At 35.3% G+C, this 22,981-nt stretch overlaps 1 protein-coding gene across 2 annotated transcripts in view; it reads right to left on the minus strand.

Moving 5' to 3' along the window:
• LOC109621731 (ras-interacting protein RIP3) overlaps nucleotides 1-22,981 on the minus strand; it is a 1,021,901-nt gene that overhangs the window by 834,652 nt on the left and 164,268 nt on the right. The gene's annotated exons all lie outside the window — the stretch shown is intronic.

Below are 22,981 nucleotides of genomic sequence, written 5' to 3' on the forward strand. Positions count from 1 at the left end.
ATTTTCATTAAAAAACTTTGTTTTTACGATGTTCCGTTCTTGAGTTATGATTTTTCAAAAAAGGCTTATATGGCACATTTGAACATTTTTAAACAAAATTGGCCGTAACTCAAAAAAGATAATAAGTGCATTCCAAAAATTCCACTTTTTTTGGATTCCTGAGAAAATTTGCTTTCATTATCATTTAAAAAAAATGTTTCTACGAAGCTTCGTTCTTGAGTTATGAATTTTCAAAAAAAAGGGTTATATGGCACATTTGGACATTTTTAAACAAAATTCTCCATAACTCAAAAAAGAAAAATAAGTGCATTCCAAAAATTCCAAATTTCATAAGCTTTAATAATAACCATCTCAAAAATATTTTTTTGAAAATTTTCAACGAGTTCGGGCATAGTTTTTCCGGATTCTCTTTACGAATTTTCTTAACTGCGAAAAAAATTGTAGAAAACTTTGTCCAGTCCAGTTCATTTTTTTTTTGATTTCTGAGAAAATTTTATTCCATTTTCTAAAAGAAAACTTTGTTTCTACAAAGCTTCGTTCTTGAGTTATGATTTTTCAAAGTAAGTAGTGTCAGGGGATAACTAGAAATTTCCACCGTTTTCCGGGAATATAGGCGACCCTAAACTTTTCTCATTTTTTTTTTAATTCATGTATCCATGTGCCCTGCCTGTGGAAAAAGTTTCATGTAATCTGAGACCCGTCGGCCCAATTTGTACGATAACAAAAAAAAAATGCCCGGGATACAGTAGTTGTTTTCGAAAATTGATCCTGGGCATTCTGTAATTCAGACAGAAGAGCTAATAAAAAATAAAAATGAGATAAAAAATAATATGAAACGAGCTCACCAATATAGTGTGAGATCCGTGAGAATAATTTCTGAACTGTTGTGACGGTCCTTTCAAACGGTTTTCAAGGGGTTTTGGTTCCACTACTCGATACTTTCTTGAATCGATGGTGCCTGCAATATCGACACATGGAGGCTTGACTGTATGTCTATATGATAATTTTTTTCAACATTTTAAACATTTTAAAAAGGGCTTTAGATTACATTGATAAAATTTTTTTTTATCCCGGTTGCTCCCTCTTCCCCAATCACATTTCTTTCGTAGGATCAGGCTTAGTATACTTTTCTTACCCATTATGTGCAATATGGTAGATGTTACAGTGAAGACATGTTGCTCACAGAGGTTGTGAGATTAATGAAGAACTTGAACATACCTGTAAATATAAAAGAAACAGAAGCAATTAATAATTATGACAGTAGTCTAAATTAAATTATTCTTTATTACTGTTTAAGGTTGAAGAAGTCTTATTATCATCGTCATCAATAAAATTTCAAAAGCAGTTTTCTCGTCCAAAGCACAACTGGTCGTAATGAAAATAAATTCACTGCATTCCAGATAGGAAATACAATACAGTGAATACATTTCCATTACAAATAGTTATGTTTTGAACGAGAAAACTGCTTTCGAAATTTCAATGATGACGAGAATATCAATGACAACTTCTTCAACCTTAATATGAATTGAGTGTACATTTCGAATGGAAATTGATTTATTCTTCGAACTGGCTTTCTCAGTCTAGGGAAATTCAAAACCACTGGTTTCGTATTGCCCGACGTTTTGGCCTTGTGTATTTGGCCTTTTTCAAGGGCAAACTAAAATAGAATGTACAATTGTGGTATTATAACATAGAACGGAAAACATAACATAAAACCATAAAACTACACCTACACTGTGCTGTCGTTCTTCGTTACAGTTAGTAATGCCGAGAGTTTTATTGCGTGCTTCTTGTATGTCTAGTTTTTTTTTAAATAACACCAAAATTAAATACATATTCGTAAGTCTTTAAATGTGATAAAATCATAAATGCCCCTAATAAGTGTTATTTAAAAAAACCTAGGCATGCAAGAAGCACGCAATAAAACTGTCGGCATTACTGAATGTAACGAAGAACGACAGACAGTGTAGGTGTAGTTTTATGGTTTTATGTCATGTTTTCCGTCCTACGTTATAATACCAAAATTGTACATGTTATTTTAGTTTACCCTTGAAAAAGGCCAAATACACAAGGCCGAAACTGAGAAAACCAGATCGAAAAGAAGTAAAAAAGACATAATTGTTTCTGAACGAAATCCATATTGTAGTATTTGTAAAATTTTTGGATAATAAATGTGGAATCTTTTGAAGGGTTTATTGGCAAATTTCTGGCAGCAAAGCTTTTGTACAGGTCTTGGATAATATCTATACTTATTAATCACATAATCTACTATCAATTTTTCCTAAACAAATGTTTTAGAAAATCCTGCGAGTTTTCTTTTTCCAATAATCTGGGATTTCCTTCTAAAAAATTTCAAAAATCAATCAATAATAAATCAACAATAATCAAAGCCACCAGCTGTAAGAAATTCTCCCTATTCGACTTCACTCGAAGGTTTAAACTGGGATTTAAAAAAGTTTCCATGACGAAGAGATCAAAACTGTCGAAAACACACAAGTTTCCCTGTTTTGTTTTCTTTCATTTTTTTTTTTTTTTAGAATTACTTCATAGGAAAGGGTAGTCCCGAAATTTCAGAAGAATTTCTTGTTGTATTTTCTGGTATATTTTTTCAATAGATCAGCGTGCTTATTTATGCAGTTAATTTTCGGCGTACATATCAGTCTTCTTGTAAAATCGAAACTTCAGTTTGATTTCTTTCTCCAACGATTCGATTCTTATTGGATATTTTTCAAGGACTCGAACAAGTGTTCAAGAAGTAGCGCACAGTGGTCCAAATTTCGACTACCAAAATATAAATATGAGGGGGTTGGAAGCAATGGGGTGTAAGTGGCAAAAACCCACTTTCAAGTAAATGAAGTTTGAAGTTTTTCATCAACTTTTTAGCCCAAACAAAATATATAGAGTTTCAAAATCCACACAAATTTCTCAGATTTATTGTAATTTTTCTAATCATCGTAAAAATAATCCAAAAAAAAGTTCCTAAAAGCATGAAACCTGAAGAATCTTTTTGGTATATTTAGATAAAAATCGACAAAATGGTAACTTACACCCTTTTGCATCTGGGCCTCTCATGATGTGCATTTTCTGTAGTTACTTCAAATCATTCCTACAAAAAAAAGTCTAAAAATGCTCTAAAGGAACTACAGGAAATGCAAATAAATTTTATAGATCTGAAATCTGTCCAAACTTTTGGTACAAATTATGTAGGAATTTCCGATAAAGCTCCCGAAATAAATTTGATTGATTTTGCTGGAGAATATCACACTATTTTTTTTTTTATTTTCTAGAAGTATTGCCATAATATTATTGGATTTTTTTAAGTATTGCAGATGAAACTGATTTAGGATGTTAAACCCTATGGATTTCCAAAATTATTTAGCAAAATTCATTTAGTAAATTTTAAAAAGTATCATTTGGGCATTTCTTCCATACCATGTACACTACAGATTCTTACCTAATTAAAAAGGTCACATCAAAAACCACAAAAGTTTCAATAATTTGTGGGGAAAATAAATATGAAATCCCAGGAAAACACATTGCAAGAATATTTGTCGAATTATTTTCCAATTATTTTTGAGAATAGTTTTTGGTAAAAATTCTGAATGAGTTTTCACAGAAAAGAAATAATATATATTGAATGAGTTCTTGTCAATGATTTTCAAAATAGTTTAAAGTTTTTTAAAGAAATTTTTCACAAGTATATGACAAAAGCCACGAATAATAATTTTTAAAGTCTTTCTTGTTGCATTTTGTGGTTGATTTTTTTATTATTTCACGTCTATTTTATTTATATTTCTTAAATAAGGCTGATACAAATTATATTTTGACTTTTTGCCCCCCCCCCCCCCCTACAAAAAATTTTGGCAGGGTTTTGCAATTTGAGGGAGCAGATGAAAATATATTTATCAAAATTTCGGGGTTTGGTGAAAACTCTTTAACACAGGGGTTTTCAGACATTTCGGCTCGCGGTGCACTTTTTGGAAATAAATCGCTCCACGGTGCACAAGTTCATTATTGATAAAAAAAAATACAATTATAAACTCGTCAAAAAGCTGTCGTATTTTTCAGCAATTCCAAGGTACATAAACTCGTCATTATTTTTTTCCACCAATTATGGCACTGTCTTATGTTTTTTCATCACTTATCGGAGCATAGTGAAGTGACATAGTTATTCGTCTTGAAATATTCGGAAGGTTTTCCGAATAATACTTTCAGACAAGATCTTAATGAACGCTGAATGAAATCTTCAGTAGAATTAGTGATATTTTGTTTTCAAGAATCTCGGGAAAGTCCTTTGAAGACTACTGTATTATTTCTAGTGTGGTTTTTCGATACACCTGTTTCCAAGACTTTTACCACATTTCTCAAACAATTCTAGCAAGACTCTTGGATTATTTTATTTTATTTGGTTTATTTTCAGAACTTTGGCATATATTGATAATATTTTTGATAAATTCCTTCCAGGCTCTCTTGTCAATTTGGAAGGAGATTTGTATGAAAATCATAAATACGTTATCAGTAGGGACAATGGAAATTCGCGGCAAATTTTCTTAAATTTCGCGGACGGACATTGTGAATTTCGCGGAGATTTCGCGGCTCCATATTTTTGACCGTATTGTTTAAAAAACGCCAATTTTGAAAGAAAATAGGATAATTTACTTGGATTTTGTGAGGCGTTATCATAAACCCCCCGAACAGGTATCAAATTTGATGAAAAATCAGAAAAAAAACATATGTAAATTGCATTAAACTTTTATTATGCTGGATTCGAAATTGTCAATAACTTTACATTGAAAAGAGTTATTTGCTTTTTTATGTTTGATCATTTAAAATTAGTGGAATTTTGCAATTATTTTCAGAATTTTGTCAGATTTCGCAGCATTTCGCGGGATTTCTTAAATTTCGCGAGCATTGCCCAATTTCGCGGATTTCGCGGCTTCCGCGAAATCGCGAATTTCCATTGTCCCTAGTTATCAGTAGGATTCTTGGTAAACCGATTTCAAGAACAGTGATACGTTCCTTCTCTGGTATTAAGCAAAGCCACAGAAATATTAGTAAGATTTCTTCTGAGATGTTTTAGTGCATTCGTTGAAGATACATTGGAGATGCCTTGTAGGGTGCTTGTGAATATACATTACGAGTTTTTGGAAAAAAAAAAATATTTATTAGGAGAGTTTTGGCAGATTTGGTCCATGATTCTTTGCGAATCTGAGACGGTTTTTGCTGGATTCGAGTTTAACTCGCCGGCTGGAATAATGGAAATTTTATTCTCAATCCCTTGAAGCATCTTCCAATAGTTCAGTGGTTCTAATTAATTCGAATTATTTTTCATGAAATTGATGATGAATTATAATTTAAATTTGAATATGTAAGGCTTTTCTGAAGTGTTGCGGTGCACTTGCCATCGCTTCGCGGTGCACTAAGTGCACCGCGGTGCACGATCTGAAAACCGCTGCTTTAACAAATCCGATGAGTTTTAAATATTTTTCAGATTAAATGCTTTATTATTTTTATCCCCCCCCTCGACCAGCCAAAGAGTGAAAGGACAAAAAGTGAAATAAATATTTATAACGGCCTAACAAAATAATTTCTAAATCTTTGGGTGTTAATTGAACTATTGTCAGCGATATGTATGTATTCCATTAAGTGAAGGAATCCTTTTGTCAGGTAAAATCCTGTCAAAATACTGAAGCAACATTTTTCTAGACTTCAAAACTTTCCAAGAACTATGTATCACTTCGTGAAATTTACGAGAAAATTGAATAATAGTTATTTATGTCTATGCACGAGTCGTACATTTAACCAACGAGGCTTGCCGAGAGTGCTGAAAAAAAAAACGAGTTTCATACAAAATTTTATGCAATATTTTTTTCATTATACAACTCATTTGAGTTGCATAATGTTCATAATGCAACTCAAATGAGTTGCATAATGAACATTGTGCAACTATTTTTCATCATGCAACGCATTTCAGTTGCATAATGAATTAGTGCGGAAAATAGACCATTATAATACCAAAATGAGTAATATAAAATAGAAAATATGATACTGACTTGCATCAAAGTATTTCCAGAATTGTAAGAATTATTTGTTTAGTGTTTTTCAAACAAAAAAATATTAAAAATCCTTACAGGAAGTTCTCAGTTCAGTCTCAATTATTCAATAATTTTTCTTGTTACGGTCGCCATGTAATAAGTTTCTGTTCTCAGGTGCATGTTTAGGCACACCATGCGTAACAGACGATAATGTAGGGTTCTGATATGAATGCGTTTTTGTCGGAATGTTATTGGGGATTGTGACCTATGGAGAAAACAGGTGATCGACTTAACACGACCTGAACAATTTAATTACACCAATCAACCTAACCTTGAAAATGTTTGGCAGTTGTCGTGAGGTCACTTAACAGATCACATATAAGCAAGATAAAGACAAAACATAGCTTCTACTGTACCAACCTTGATGCCGTCCTCTCCTTTGCTCATGTTACATCTGTCAAGTGCCCTGAATACTGTCAAACATTTTGAAGGTTATGTTTCGTGGTGCAATAAAGAATGCTTCCGTTTGCAACAAATGTTTATTTCGAAAACACAAACATAACAAGCTGTAACTTTAAAATCATATAGGATTGTGCAAGCAAAAAAGCTGTAGGAAAGTGTTGCAACCAAAATACTAAAAAGTCTTCAAGATATTCCTCAAAGAGTTGAACCAGAACAGTTGTGCTTTTTTAAAGAATTTCCGCCAGAAAAATCACCAAAACATTCAATACATAGGGAAAAATTTTACTTCGTGATTTGCGCTAATTCCCGTCACATCACAAAATACCCAATGGTACAATCCACGTACTTCTACACCTTGGTTTTTGGACGATATTTCCCTGCTCTTGCTGTCGATTTTAATTCTTTTTGCACCAAAATGGAGATAATTGCCTATATTCTTATTACAATACTTGAAACTTCAAGAAAGTAGAGAATTTCTTGATGTCAATACAAAATTTGTCATGTTTGGCAATGGTGTCCCGTTACGCTTTGCTTCTTGATTTTTTTCGTAGTAAAAAGGTCTAATTTCCAAATAGAAAGCATGAATTGAAGCTTCTATTCAAATTTGGTAGTTTGATATGCCGGTTGACACGTATCTGAAAACATAACAATTTTAGGGAGCAAAAGTTTGATTATCGTGCAAAACGTAACTCGTGGAATGAGTCCAATCATTACAGATATTCCGACTTACCATTGCCAATGGCCAATGATAAGAAGCAAAAAGATGTAGACTATTAATAACCAGCACTAGAAATCGAACAATTACACTAAAATTCACGTTTTAATTGACAATGCTTCTTGTGTTGCGTACGACGAAGGCAATCTCACCAAAGCAGCAGCTAGCCGAATTTTTCTTCGTCAACGTTCAATTTTCACTTCGCCAGATTCACTTATCGAACTGACCTTCAATTAACACCCCAGAAATGCTCTGTGGCACTTTTGAGCTACATTGTACTGCTACATAATGCAGCAATAGCTGTTCAATTAATCAAATCAATCGCTTTTTCACGTCGGTAAAATGTTTGTTTACAGCTGCCTTCCCATAGGGAGGATGCAAACAAATGTGATGGCATATTATGATCTGGTGAGCAACAAAATAAATAAAATATTTTAGTCGCTATTCTATAGCTCCATCTCAATTGAAACCGTTTGGACAATAGTTCTTTGTACACATGACTTGATTTGGATTGCGAAGAATTTGACCGACTTTTCGAATAAACACCTACGGTCACATCAAAGTTTATGACCATCCTATGTACCAAAATGTCACGTAGAAGGTTTGCCGGGAATTGAATTCAGATAGTGCCGAAAATAGACGTGGACTAGACGGAAACAGAATTCAAAGAACAATCAATTCGATCTTATTATTTTAAGCAAACTGTACCCGACTAGAAAGTTCTAACAAAAATATAACATAATTATAACAAACCATGATATTTATAACTCATTTTGATATAATCATGTTCAACGTCCTTGATGTTTTTGAAAAACTATAACTCAATTATATCACATTATGTTATAAATGTTGTTTGACAACTCATTATAATATAATTTAGTTTTGATTCTTCGACATTTGGACAATAATGATTCGAAATTGTATCACATTTTGATAGAAACTAGAAATCCCGAAGCTAATATTCATATCACATTTTGTTATAATTCTGATCTGATTATAACAAAATAGGTTATTATCTTGATAAGACCAGTGTGGTTTTTGTTACAATTTTAGTTATTTTAACATCATCCTGCAACTAGTTTATAACACAATAAATTATTGAAAAATATTATAACATCATAACACAATATGATATAATCTTGATATGATTTTCTAGTCGGGTAGTTCTTTTAAAATATGTTTTACATGATATGGAAGCTAGTTTATAAATTAGTAATTGACACCATATTGGCCATGAGCTGTTGGGAGTGGTGGTTGATCATCATTGGTCGGTGATTAGATCGACGAGAATTAGAAGAAAACACTACAAATTTTTTAACAAGAAGTTGATACCTTGCGTAACTGATTAACAGATCATCGGGGACTCTGAAGGTCGTTCATGGTATTTTGAGAGTTAAGGTCCAGATCAACATTCGTAACGAAGTATCGGGTATATTCCGAACTTGACGGAGTGCGTTCTGTGAAACTGTTGACACGTCAAAGTGACGTCCTGGTCCATCCGAAACATTCTAGAGTCAAGGTATTGAGATGTATACTTGAAATTAAAAAAAAAAACCCTTCACCCCACCTCACCCTACGTAAGCCGGCGCATGGTTCGGATTAGACGACGACGGATGAGCGTTTGCAGCAGGTGCACCTTTGTAAGGTTTCTCTGCAGCCATACCTAGTAACCTAGTATCACAGAGGCTGCATTTGCACGTTTGACTAAAGGTAGGTAGTAACTGTGCGCTTGTTGGATGAAATAAGTTTCCAATCAATCATCTATCTCTATCCCTACCTTCGCCGTTGCGTCCGTTGACGTTCTGTCAATTAACGCGGCCGCGCCGCGCCGGTTCGCTCAAAGGGGTCACCGCGTTTCTTAGCCTCGCTGTGCCAGTGATCCGGGTTTGGCTGTCTCGACTCGTGGCACGGACCAGAAGGGAGAGTTACGTAAAGTTGCGAAAAGCTCGGCTGACGGCCGTCGCCGGATCGACCTGGATTTGCTCGCACTCAGCTTGAGCACTTGATGGGTGCGTGGGAGTGGATCAAAGGGCACCGCCGGGAGGCGACACACTAATCACGGTGATTGATAAGAATTATTCAATACTCTGAGTTGGACGGAGGCGCGACTAGGTCGGTCGGTCGGTCGGCATCGCAACTCGGCATTAGATGAGATTGTGGAAAGTGTGTCTGGGATTGTTTGGTCATTTGTTTGAATAAGTCATTCCGGGGTTCATTTGTTTTGATTGGGAAGATTGGGAAGCTGGCTGGATGGAGAAGATTGATTACAAAGTTGTGGTCCTTCGAGTGGCGGTAATGAGTGGGATTTCCAGTTTAATTACATTTTCTGTGTTGGCCATAAACTGATTGAGTGATGAATAATTTTGTGGAACAATTGGCAGCCGATGGACAGTAGTTTGATTGCTGCGTTGATTGATTAGCTAGCTTTGGCAGCGAAGATAGCCCTTATGAGGTTTTATCATGGCAACACGAAACAAACTCTTAGGATAAGTAGACAGATTGTACACGACTTTACATACCCAAGCAACACACATGTTATATAACAGTTAGGGCAGCGCAAGTTTTGGTTGTATAGAAGTTAATTCTACGTTATTTCAACATTGTGTTAGAATTACGTAAAATGAACTTCTATACAACTAAAACTTGCGCTGTCGTAACTGTTATATAACATGTGTGTTGCTGGGGTACCTCGATTATATCAGTTTTGTTAAAGCAAGTTGATTTATGCTAATACACGACGGCTCAGAATAGTCACTCGATGGTTTTATTGAGGTTTTATCACGATAAGCTGAGAATCTTCATGTATAAGAAAAAACCTTCAAAGTCATGCGTAAGAAAAGCTTAAAAATGAATGCAAACTTTAAAAACATGAAAAAACATATCTTATTAATACAAAACACCTATGTAAAATATAGTTTTGTGATGGTTTTAACACGGTATTATACTCATTTTCACAGAAATTTCGTCTTACAGAAGCCACTAAGCTGCTGGAACATCATTTCTATATGTTAAGCAAAGTTTAGTTTGACAGTCGATGGACTGTAGTTTAAGCGCTGAGTTGATTAATTACCTACATAGCTTTGAAAGAAACGATAGCCCTTAGGAGGCTTTATAATGGCAACACGAAAGAAATTCTTAGGATTAGTAACAAATACCACTTTAAATGTATAAATGATTTAATTTACAAACCTATTTTGAATTATTAACGTTTCATTAGGCTTCACGACATAAAATCCCTGGATAGTCACATCATGGTTTTAATTAAGTTTTATCAAGGTAGATTTGAACTTTTCACTATTCTTGTGCAAAAAAAGCCTTAAAATTGTTACTTATTTTCAAAATATGCGTGGAAAAAAGTACAAGCAATCTTATATTTCAATAAACTAATATGAGGAAGCATAGTTTTATCGAGGTTTTAACACGGCATTGTACTCATTCAAATCTAAATTAGGTGAAACTGGAGCAACTAAGTTCTTAGACAATCACTCCTACATCCCATATTTTTCTGATTATTGTTTACAGAAACGGCAATAGGAACATGTGCGGGCAATCATCGTCCATACCAACCAGTGATTCACATTACCGAGTTTTTGAACTGACGACTTAATAAACTCAATAAATCAATCAATCTTTCACTCACCGATTGATCTGGGTGTATCGGAGCATCTTAGATGCAAAGGTGCGGGGAAATTCGATTTCTTTCTCTACTGACTTGCGTATCATCCATTGCGCTGATCGAAGTGCGTATTTCAAATATTGTTTTTCACCTGCTTCCCCATCTTTGAACCACCAGACAAAACTCTAAAAGCTCTCAAGGAGCTAAGGCTGCCGCTACTCGCGATAACACCGAACTGGTTGGAAATTGATCGAATCAAAACAATGAGTGTGTTGCTTCTGTGGTGATGTTGATCCTTTCACTCGTGCGAACGAAGCGAGAAAAAAACACATCACACGGTTTACAACATCATCGAATGGGAGAAGGGTGTTGTCGCAGCATTTCAGAACCGTTTCAATTACGGTGATGGATTCAATTTTGGGGGTGCCGTTGCGACAAGAAGAGTGAAAATTTTTGTCGTAAAGCTTGGATTTATCAAGCAACCTTGAAATTCAACTATTTTTTGAAAATTTTTGAAAAATTTTAATAAAACTTCAGGGATTTTATTTTGGTTATATGATGGTTCTAAGGATCACCTGTATGCATTCTGTATGTTTTCAATTCGTTTTGAGTTCAGAAAACTTGCATAAAGTAACTTCTTCGACGACGTTTCGGTCGTGGGGTTGGGCCTTAAAGAATTTGATTTCGATTTTGAATAATTTGTAATACTTGAAGAAGGTAAGGAACGTCGAGCAATATTTAAATTTAATCGATACATGTTTTCTGGCTGTAAAATCAAATAACACCAATAATCAAGAGAATCAAGAGAATCAAGAGAGTCAAGAGAATCAAGAAAATCAAGGGATCAAGAGAATCAAGAGAATCAAGAGAATCAAGAGAATCAAGAGAATCAAGAGAATCAAGAGAATTAAGAGAATCAAGAGAACCAAGAGAATCAAGAGAATCAAAAGAATCAAGAGAATCAAAAGAATCAAGAGAATCAAGAGAATCAAGAGAATCAAGAGAATCAAGAGAATCAAGAGAATCAAGAGAATCAAGAGAATCAAGAGAATCAAGAGAATCAAGAGAATCAAGAGAATCAAGAGAATCAAGAGAATCAAGAGAATCAAGAGAATCAAGAGAATCAAGAGAATCAAGAGAATCAAGAGAATCAAGAGAACCAAGAGAATCAAGAGAATCAAGAGACTCAAGAGACTCAAGAGACTCAAGAGACTCAAGAGAATCAAGAGTATCAAGAGAATCAAGAGAATCAAGAGAATCAAGAGAATCAAGAGAATCAAGAGAATCAAGAGAATCAAGAGAATCAAGAGAATCAAGAGAATCAAGAGAATCAAGAGAATCAAGAGAATCAAGAGAATCAAGAGAATCAAGAGAATCAAGAGAATCAAGAGAATCAAGAGAATCAAGAGAATCAAGAGAATCAAGAGAATCAAGAGAATCAAGAGAATCAAGAGAATCAAGAGAATCAAGAGAATCAAGAGAATCAAGAGAATCAAGAGAATCAAGAGAATCAAGAGAATCAAGAGAATCAAGAGAATCAAGAGAATCAAGGAATCAAGAGTAACAAGAGAATCAGGAAAATCAAGAGAATCAAGAGAATCAAGAGACTCAAGAGACTCAAGAGAATCAAGAGAATCAAGAGTAACAAGAGAATCAAGAGAATCAAGAGAACCAAGAGAATCAAGAGAATTAAGAGAATCAAGAGACTCAACAGAATCAAGAGAATTAGAAAACTTGCATAGAGTAACTTCAAATCTTCGCCGACGTTTCGGTTCAGGGGTTGGACCTTTTTTCAGGGTTTGATTTTGTATAAACAATTAATAATTTTGTAATACTTGAAGAAGGTCCACTACTTGGTCCGAAACGTCGAGTAAGATTTAAATTTAATCGATACAAGTTTTCTGACTGTAAAATCGAATGACACCAACTTCAGTAGAAACCATTCCGCACTAAACAAAGTTTACTGATGTAGACATTACATTTCGGTATCGATTTTGCCATGTTCGCTTGGGGTGGGGATAAAGCCGGATTGATGTTGATTATATCGCACGCTTTTTCCGGTTATATCGGAACGGCAGCAACGACGACGGCCCACTATGGGCAAGGACTTTACTGCTGCAATCGTAATATACCGTCGTATACGATACGGACCGACCATCACAGGGCATGATTCCAACATGGACTTACTTCCTCTTGCACACCACCGACCGACCGCTTTTTTTTTTTTTTTTGTTGGGGGGAGTTGAACCACTGCGTCCAGTGAGTTGAACTTTTGTGGACCGACCGCTTGCTAGCGATGATACTCGTGCTCAATAGTCACACCTCATTGAGTTACGGGGTGCCATAATTCTGATATTATTTATCACCAGCACCACCACCATCATGATGATAATCATCGTCGCCCTCGACTGAGACTACGATCAATGTCGTCGTCTATACGGGGCGGCCTCGATGGTTCCAGCTTTGGTAACGACAACGAACGGCGACCACGACGACAATAACCAATATTGAAGCATTACAATGGCTCAACGCAACAGTCAGTGGCATCTCCTAGGAAAAGGTTGTATGGTATAGCAAGCGACCCCCACTGACACAATGAAAAATGATAAATAGCTTCACGTCTGAATTGTCAAATTTCATAATTTCTCTGACTTTCTTTAAATTTCTCTGAATTTCTCCAAATTTCTCTGAATTTCTCGGAATTTCTCAGAAATTCTCGGAATTTCTCGAAATTTCTCGGAATTTCTCGGAATCTCTTGGAATTTCTCGGAATATCTCAGAATTTCTCGGAATTTCTTTGAAGTATCTCTGAATTTCTAGAAATTTCTCGAAATTTCTCGTAATTTCTCTGAATTTTTCTGAATCTTTCGGAATTTCCCTTATTTTTTTTTTTTTAATTTCTCTGAATTTCTCTGAATTTCTCTGAATTTCTCCAAATTTCTCTGAAATTCTTAGAAATTCTCGGAATTTTTCGAAATTTCTCGGAATTTCTAGGAATCTCTCGAAATTTCTCGAAATATCTCAGAATTTCTCGGAATTTCTTTGAAGTATCTCTGAATTTCTCGGAATTTATTCAAATTTCTCGAAATTTCTCGTAATTTCTCCGAATTTTTCGGAATTTCTCTGAATTTTTCTGAATCTTTCGGAATTTCTCGAAATTTCTCGGAATTTCTCTGAACTTCCTAGAATTTCTCTGAAATTCTCTGAATTTCTCCGAATTTCTCTGTACTTTTTATCTAAGTTTATCTAAATTTCTCTGAATTTCTGAACTGTTAAATTTCTGAATTCCTAAATTTCTTAATTTCTGAATTTTTTTTTAATTTTTGAATTTGAATTTGAAATTTTTGAATTTCTGATTTTGTTTTGTGTATCATTGTTTTACCAGCCAGTCAGTACTTCAACGCAGAGAAATAGAAAGAAAAACAAAGCGTAAACAAGCACAGACAGTGGCGAAAATCAAAATACGAAAAATCCGGAGGCAATCACCAGACCAGAAAGAGGGCGAACGACGACAGCTCGCGACGAAACAGCTGGATATGGTTGGATCGTCGCCACCACGCCACGATGACGACGTCATAGAGAGAAGGAGGGTGTCCCACAGTAGCATCGTCGTAGTCGTCGTCGTTGTTTGGTTTCAGACTCGAAAGCCCGACAGACAATTCAATAATAGCGCATAGCTCTTTCCGCAAGTCGCAGGTCGGGGGCCGTTTGTCCCCCATCCCAAGATCCCCAATAGCAGAAATGTTCGCTCTTTCGGCTCGGTATATCCTCTTATTGCTAAGTGCGTAGCAATTTTACAACATTTTATCGATAGCGAAAGATATTCGATTATCCTACTCGTACAGACTTGCGTGTGTCGCCGTAGTGCTACTGGAATCGAGTTGGAAGAGGGGGGCATTCTGCCATGTAATCTGAATTGACTTAGGGTGGATACGATACGTTGGTTCATTGGTGTAGGTTGTATGTCCTGTCTAGGAGGGAAATGAAGGGAGATTTTAGTGCGTAACACATTACGCATTTCCCTTAGTTGTCATTGCATCAATTTTATGATGAAGAGGGGCCAACCAAGGTCGAACTGTGGGAAGATCTTGTTATTTTGTTGGTTAAATTTAACTGAATCAAGAGAATTAAGGGAATCAAGAGAGTCAAGAGAATCAAGAGAATCAAGAGAATCAACAGGATCAAGAGAATCAAGAGAATCAAGAGAATCCAGAGAATCCAGAGAATCAAGAGAATCAAGAAAATCAAGAGAATTAAGAGAATCAAAAGAATCAAAAGAATTAGGAATATCAAGAGAATCAAGAGAATTAAAATAATCAAGAGAATCAAGAGAACCAAACGAATCAAGAGAATCAAGAGAATCAAGAGAATCAAGAGAATCAAGAGAATCAAGAGAATCAAGAAAAACAAGAGAATCAAGAGAATCAAGAGAATCAAGAGAATCAAGAGAATCAAGAGAATCAAGAGAATCAAGAGAATCAAGAGAATCAAGAGAATCAAGAGAATCAAGAGAATCAAGAGAATCAAGAGAATCAAGAGAATCAAGAGAATCAAGAGAATCAAAAGAATCAAGAGAATCAAGAGAATCAAGAGAATCAAGAGAATCAAGAGAATCAAGAGAATCAAGAGAATCAAGAGAATCAAGAGAATCAAGAGAATCAAGAGAATCAAGAGAATCAAGAGAATCAAGAGAATCAAGAGAATCAAGAGTATCAAGAGAATCAAGAGAATCAAGAGAATCAAGAGAATCAAGAGAATCAAGAGAATCAAGAGAATCAAGAGAATCAAGAGAATCAAGAGAATCAAGAGAATCAAGAGAATCAAGAGAATCAAGAGAATCAAGAGAATCAAGAGAATCAAGAGAATCAAGAGAATCAAGAGAATCAAGAGAATCAAGAGAATCAAGAGAATCAAGAGAATCAAGAGAATCAAGAGAATCAAGAGAATCAAGAGAATCAAGAGAATCAAGAGAATCAAGAGAATCAAGAGAATCAAGAGAATCAAGAGAATCAAGAGAATCAAGAGAATCAAGAGAATCAAGAGAATCAAGAGAATCAAGAGAATCAAGAGAATCCAGAAAAACCAGATAATCAAGAGAATCAAGAGAATCAAGAGAATCCAGAAAAACCAGATAATCAAGAGAATCAAGAGAATCAAGAGAATCCAGAGAATCAAGAGAATTAAAACAATCAAGAGAATCCAGAAAATCCAGAGAACCCAGTGAACCCAGACAACCAAGAGAATCAAGAGAACCAGAGAATCCAGAAAAACCAGACAATCAAGAGAATTAAGAGGAATAGGGAGAATCCTAAACAACTCTCGATAATGTTAGGATAAGCTTCATGGAGGAATTGTTGAGATTTTGGAGAAACCCAGTTATTTTTATTTATTTTTTTTGGAAATATCACAGATTAATCTTTCGACAACTCTTATTTCAGGATGAATCGTCGATCATGAACAGAGAAAAACTCCATAAAAGGTTTGCCTGTGCTGGATTTTTTTTTATATTTTTTATTTTTTTTTTATATTTCCCAGGTGGATCTCTCGACAATATCTTGGTTATTTTAGGATGAGCTTCAGCGCTGAATTCGTGATAATGAACTGGGCGAAACTCGATGAGGACTGTGCTTTTTAATTATTTATTTTTGAACATTCATGAGATTTTTGGAAAAGCTCACTTCAGATAGTTCTGTAGTTACTTGTGGCAAAAACTAATAAATAAGTAATGGCCGAGAAAAAAATTGAAATTCCCGAAAGAAGTTGGCGATCAGTTTACTTAAATAGATTGAATTCATTTTGATTTTCTAAGAAATTTTCAGCCAAGAAATTTCCGACGTTGTTTGGTACGAATGCAAAAATAAAACAAAGATTATTTGAAACATGGCTGCAGGAGGATTCTGAGGAGAATCCGAAACAACTCTCGGTAATTTCAGGATGGGCTTCAGCTGGGGAATTGTTGACCATGAACTGGGAAAAGTTCCATGAAGAGTTTCATGGCGAGAGCCATTTCTTTTTATTTTTTTCGGAATATCGCTTAGGATTGTGAAGAATCGCAAATGAATCTCTCGTCAACTCTCGTTTTTTTTCAGGATGAATCGTCGACCATGAACTGGGGAAAACTCCATAAAGAGTTTGCCTGTGCTGGATTTTTTTTTTACATTTTGAACTATCCATGAGATTCTAGTAAAATACTTAAAATAATTTTCTGATTTTTTTTAATAGTCCCTCGATGGATCTCTCGACAGTATTTAGGTTAATTTAGAATGAGCTTCAGGGGGTAATTCTCGATTATGAACAGGGAATCCATGAAACTGGATTGAATCTGGAAAAGCTCACTTAAGGCGAAACTGGAAGCATTTTCTCATTTTTTCGGTTTTTAATTTTTCATTAAATAACGAAGCAATATTTTCAAAATCGGTTTTCTTACACATGTAGAGTATGAATCAAGGTATTTTCTGATTTTTTTTGAGGTGGAAAATGTTTTCCATTTTTGCAAAAACCATTTTTTTGTGATATGTATTTTTTGCAAAAACGAAAAACATTTTCCACTACAAAAAAAATCAGTAGATACTTTAATCCATACTGTACATGTGCATGAAAACCGATTTTGAAAATATTGCTTCGTTATTTAATAAAAAATCAAAAACCAAAAAGTGAGGAAATGCTTCCAGTTTCACCATAAGATAATTTTCTGAAGTAACTGTTGGCAAAAATTAAAAAATAACTAATGGCCGAGAAAAAATGAAAAATGCGCTCTTACATGGAAACCTTACAGGATCATGTGCATCAATATAAAAATGTGTCACTGGATGTCTTGGAAGAGATCGCTATGCTTTTAAAGGCAATTAACTGAACAAATGCCATGGATGAATTTCATAATGAGTAAATAATGACTAGAAAAAATCATGACGAGCTAGAAGAGCATCCTTTGAGAAATTTCCTAGATTTCCAAGAAAAGTCTCAGTAGGTTGTCCAAAGCACTTGCAGTGGTGTGCAATATGACACAAACACATGGCAGATTCCCAGTGAATGCTGGTGCAGAAAAAATCACTGGCCAAATAATCGGAAAATTTAGAGAAAAAAATAAAAATTATCAATTTTTTTGGTGTGCGCTTGATGAATTCAGTCTGGGACTGAACCAGTCTGTTGGGAAACTGTAAGGAAGCGAAATTTATTATTTGACCGACGTTTCGTCACAAGGTTTGCCACCTTCTTCAGGGGTAACATTTTTGATCTAATGTATCGACAAATTAGAAAAAAAAACAGTCACCGAAGCAAACTTATGATGCAAAAACCTGAAAGAACTTTTTATAAAATATCGAAGTAATATTTTCAAAATCGGTTTTCGTACACATATAGAGTATAGATCAAGATCTCTTCTGATTTTTTTTTCTTGTGGAAAATGTTTTTCGTTTTTGCAGAGACCATTTTTTTTAACAAAATTTCACAAAAAATGGTTTCTGCAAAAATAGAAAACATTTTCCACCTCAAAGAAAAAATCAGAAGATACCTTGATCCATACTCTACATGTGACCGAGAACCGATTTTGAAAATATTGCTTCGTTATTTAATAAAAAATCAAAACCCAAAAAAAAAAGAAAATGCTTCCAGTTTCAACCTAAGTTATTTTTTTATTCTCGAAATAATCTGACGAATCAAAAGAAAAAGTCCCGGGCAAAATTGTAAAGAATTTTTTCAAGAAAATAAGAAATGGATTTTTTTTTGTTTTAATTTTTTTATTTTTTATGAAACTTCTTTTCTATTCTTTCAAGGTTAATAATTCTTTGATAAAATATCGATAGATATCAATTCTTGCCTTTTCTCATCAAAGCAAATGGCTTCAGGAGAAATTTAATGCGTAATTTCTTAAGGTACAACGGAATCTAAGAAAAGTTTCTGGTTGGTTTCGGGAAAGACAGCTGGTGGGTTAAGCTTTAAAAGATGTTCTAGTAAAATGTATGGAAAAATTCCCTGTAAATTTATGAATGAAATTTTGAAAATATAATAAACAAACAAATCTTAAAAATTCCGGAAGTGCTTCATTTGTTTTTTTTTTTTATTTAAGAGGTTTTATTCAATTTAATTGTGTTTTTTTTTAACTAATACTAAAGAAGTTTCAGTTCAGTGCCAGTTCAGCACCAGTTTAGTGTCAATTCAGCACCAGTTCAGTGCCAATTCAGTACCAAGTTCTGTAACAATTCAGTACCAGTTCAGTACCAAATCAGAACTAAACTCAGTAGCAGTTCAGTACCAGTTCAGAATCAATTCAGTACCAGTTCAGTAACAGTTCAGTACCAGTTTTGTACCAACTTAGTACCAGTTCAGTACCAATTCACTACTGAACTCAGTACCAATTCAATACTAAACTCAGTAGCAGTTCAGTACCAGTTCAGAATCAGTTCAGTACCAGTTCAGTAACAGTTCAGTGCCAGTTTTGAACCAGTTCAGTACCAATTCAGTACCAATTCAGTACTGAACTCAGTAGCAGTTCAATACCAGTTCAGTACCAATTCAGTACCAGTTCAGTACCAATTCAGTACTAAACTCAGTAGCAGTTCAGTACAAATTCAGTACCAGTTCAGTACCAATTCAGTACCCGTTCAGTACCAGTTCAGTACCAGTTCAGTACCAGTTCAGTACCAGTTCAGTACCAATTCAGTACCAATTCAGTGCTGAACTCAGTACCAATTCAGTGCCAATTCAGAACCAATTCAGTACCAGTTCAGCACCAGTTCAGTACCAGTTCAGTACCAAATCAGTACCAATTCAGTACCGATTCAGTTCCAGTTATGTACCAGTTGAGTACCACTTCAGTACCAAATCAGTACCAATTCAGTACCGATCCGGTTCCAGTTATGTACCAGTTGAGTACCAATTCAGTACCAGTTCAGTACCAAATCAGTACCAATTCAGTACCGATTCAGTTCCAGTTATGTACCAGTTGAGTACCAATTCAGTACCAATTCAGTACCAGTTCAGTACCACTTCAGTACCAATTCAGTACTGAACTCAGTAGCAGTTCAGTACCAGTTCTGTACCCACTTAGTACCAGCTCAGTACCAATTCAGTACTGAACTCAGTAGCAGTTCAGTACCAGTTCAGTACCAGTTCAGTACCAGTTTAGTACCAGTTCAGTACCAAATCAGTACCAATTCAATATCGATTCAGTTCCAGTTATGTACCAGTTAAGTACCACTTCAGTACCAATAGGAAGCAATCAGTGAAGTACTAGATTGAAAGTAGTGAGCTGGATTTTTGTATGGTGAGATTATCAGTTCTCCATTTCTGCAATGAAATGGTGCAAACAACGTGGGTTATATGGTTTCTTGCCTAATTTGATGCTGTTTGAGCAAAAGTTTGGGAAACTGTGTTGTTGTATTATTTATTTCTTGCAACTTCAACAACACAGTTACCCAAACTTTTGCTCAAACAGCATCAAATTAGGCAAGAAACCATATAACCCACGTTGTTTGCACCATTTCATTGCAGAAATGGAGAACTGATCATCTCACCATACAAAAATCCAGCTCACTACTTTCAATCTAGTACTTCACTGATTGCTTCCTATTCAGTACCAGTTCAGTACCAATTCAGTACTGAACTCAGTAGCAGTTCAGTACCAGTTCAGTACAAATTCAGTACCAGTTCAGTACCAGTTCAGTACCAATTCAGTACTAAACTCAGTACTAAACTCAGTAGCAGTTCAGAACCAATTCAGTATCAGTTCAGTACCAGTTCAATACCAATTCAGTACCAATTCAGTACTGAACTCAGTACCAATTCAGTGCCAATTCAGAACCAATTCAGTACCAAATCAGTACCAATTCAGTACTAAACTCAGTAGCAGTTCAGATTCAATTCAATACCAGTTCAGTACCAGTTCAGTACCAATTCAATACCAATTCAGTACTGAACTCAGTACCAATTCAGTGCCAATTCAGAGCCAATTCAGTACCATTTCACTACCAGTTCAGTACCAGTTCAGTATCAGTTCAGTATCAGTTCAATATCAATTCAGTACCAGGTCAGTATCAGTTCAGTGCAAATTTAGTACCAATTCAGTGCCAGTTCTGTACCAAATCAGTACCAGTTCAGTGCCAATTCAGTACCAAATCAGTACCAGTTCAGTACCCAGTTCTGTACCACGTCCACGTCAGTACCAAATCAATACCAATTCAGTACCGATTCAGTTCCAGTTTAGTATCAGTTCAGTACCAATTAAGTATCAATTCAGTGTCAATCCAATACCAATTCAGTATCAGTTCAGTTCAGAACAGTTCAGTTAAAAAAAACAGGAAAAACATACAGAAATTCACACCCTTACGTTAGCCTGAGAACGTTTACCCTTCTGTTACATTTCATTCGATTTTACATAAAAAAATGTTCTTGCAAACAACATTTCAATGACCAAAAAGTTTTAAGAAGGCTTTGAGAATCGATTTGGTTTTGGTTTTATGATGGTTGCAAATAACTTCAGAACTTGAAAACAATTCATAGGCCGGAGAAAAACTGAATATAAGCAGCCACATCGTGAGCCACAACTTAAAAACATCGGAGGTTTTATCATAGCTATAAACACCAAATTTCAAGCTGATTCACACTTTTAACAGAAATATGTAGAGTTGATTGCCGACTAAATATTGTCACAAAGTTATGGCTTAGAAAGGCGTAGGATGTTACTAGAAGTTTTCGATGCCTTTCTACCAGTTAAGGTTTTAACAGGGTTTTAAAGCAGTTCGAAAACATGGCAATAGCCATTGGTCATTTCAATCGTGATAAACCCTTAATATTTGTTGCTATAATTTCAATATTTAAAAAAAATGACATCACCTAGTTGGATAACATTTTAAATTTGTTACACTACACAAATTTAAGCTTTCTTTATTGAAGCTTTAAGAAGGTTTTAAACCGATTATCACGTAGTTTTTGCAAAGGTGCCCTAAAATACATTATTGTTGTAAAATATTTCAACAAAACCGAAAATAATTATTTCAAATCAAACGATCGATTCCAAAAAAACTTTTTGATTTTATGACGGTTCTAAAAACCTCCTCAGAGCTGATTGGACTTGAAATTATTACTTGCAATCTAAATCCACCAAAGTTGTCCACCCAAAATCCCACGGTGATGAATTACTTCCTTCGCCTGCGATGATGACAACAACCCCGCACGCATCGCCCATGATACCACCGCCGCGCCTCAAACCCCGGAGGAAACACGCGGAAATGATTAAATTCTAAACTCAAATCGAATCGACATCGGAATCGAATTACTCACGCATCACCGGAGATAGTCGCGCGAAGTTACCTATCACCGGCACACCGGAGTCAGTGAACACAAACACCACCAACACAGCAACGGGGTCTTTGTTTGGAGCCGTTTATTTGGTGGTAGTAAATATCACCGCACAGAAAGGGAAGTCATTCGCTCTTTACCCCGGCTGATGATGGCGGTAGCTTAGCTAGACGATGAACGACGGCAATGGCAATGGTGATGGTGATGATGATGGCGATGATGAAGAAACTTTACCTGCGGTTCGGCACGGCGGCGACCCAAAATAGTTTGTTGATGCAGAAACATCAACATGAAATTGGATGGTTCTTCTACGTAGATGAAGAACAACACAGCACAATGGAGGAGATTCCCTCCGGTCGGTCGGTGAGGAGATTTATCGGGCTCCCCAGCTCTTTCAAGATCTATGGTGATTATACCTAGCTGAATAGTTCGAGCTTACTGCCCGAGCAGAGAATGATGACACAATGAAAGCTGAACTGAAGTCGGAAAAGAACAGGTGAGTTCGTTCTATGTTGTTTTGTTTTTTTTTTTATAGTATATTCAACAAAAACATGGTTGATACTCTGCAGTCTGCAGTTACTTAAATGTTCAACAAAATGACGGAAATAGAAAAAAAAATATTCAATTAAAAGAACGAAAAATGGTGAGCTCGTTCCATGCTATTTTATAGCTTCGTTACACAAAAAGTGACAAATTCCAATCCGGTAAAAATGCTAGGAGTATAGATAACTGGTGAGCTCGTTTTATGTTTCTATGTGCTAAAGGCAAACCAGATTACATGAACGAGTAAATTTGGTGAGCTCGTTCCAAGTTGTTTGTTTTGTTTTTTTTTTACTTTATCGAAACTGTAACGACTCG

Source organism: Aedes albopictus, chromosome 2, assembly GCF_035046485.1.
Source record: "Aedes albopictus strain Foshan chromosome 2, AalbF5, whole genome shotgun sequence".
Classification (NCBI taxonomy): Eukaryota; Metazoa; Arthropoda; class Insecta; order Diptera; family Culicidae; genus Aedes; species Aedes albopictus.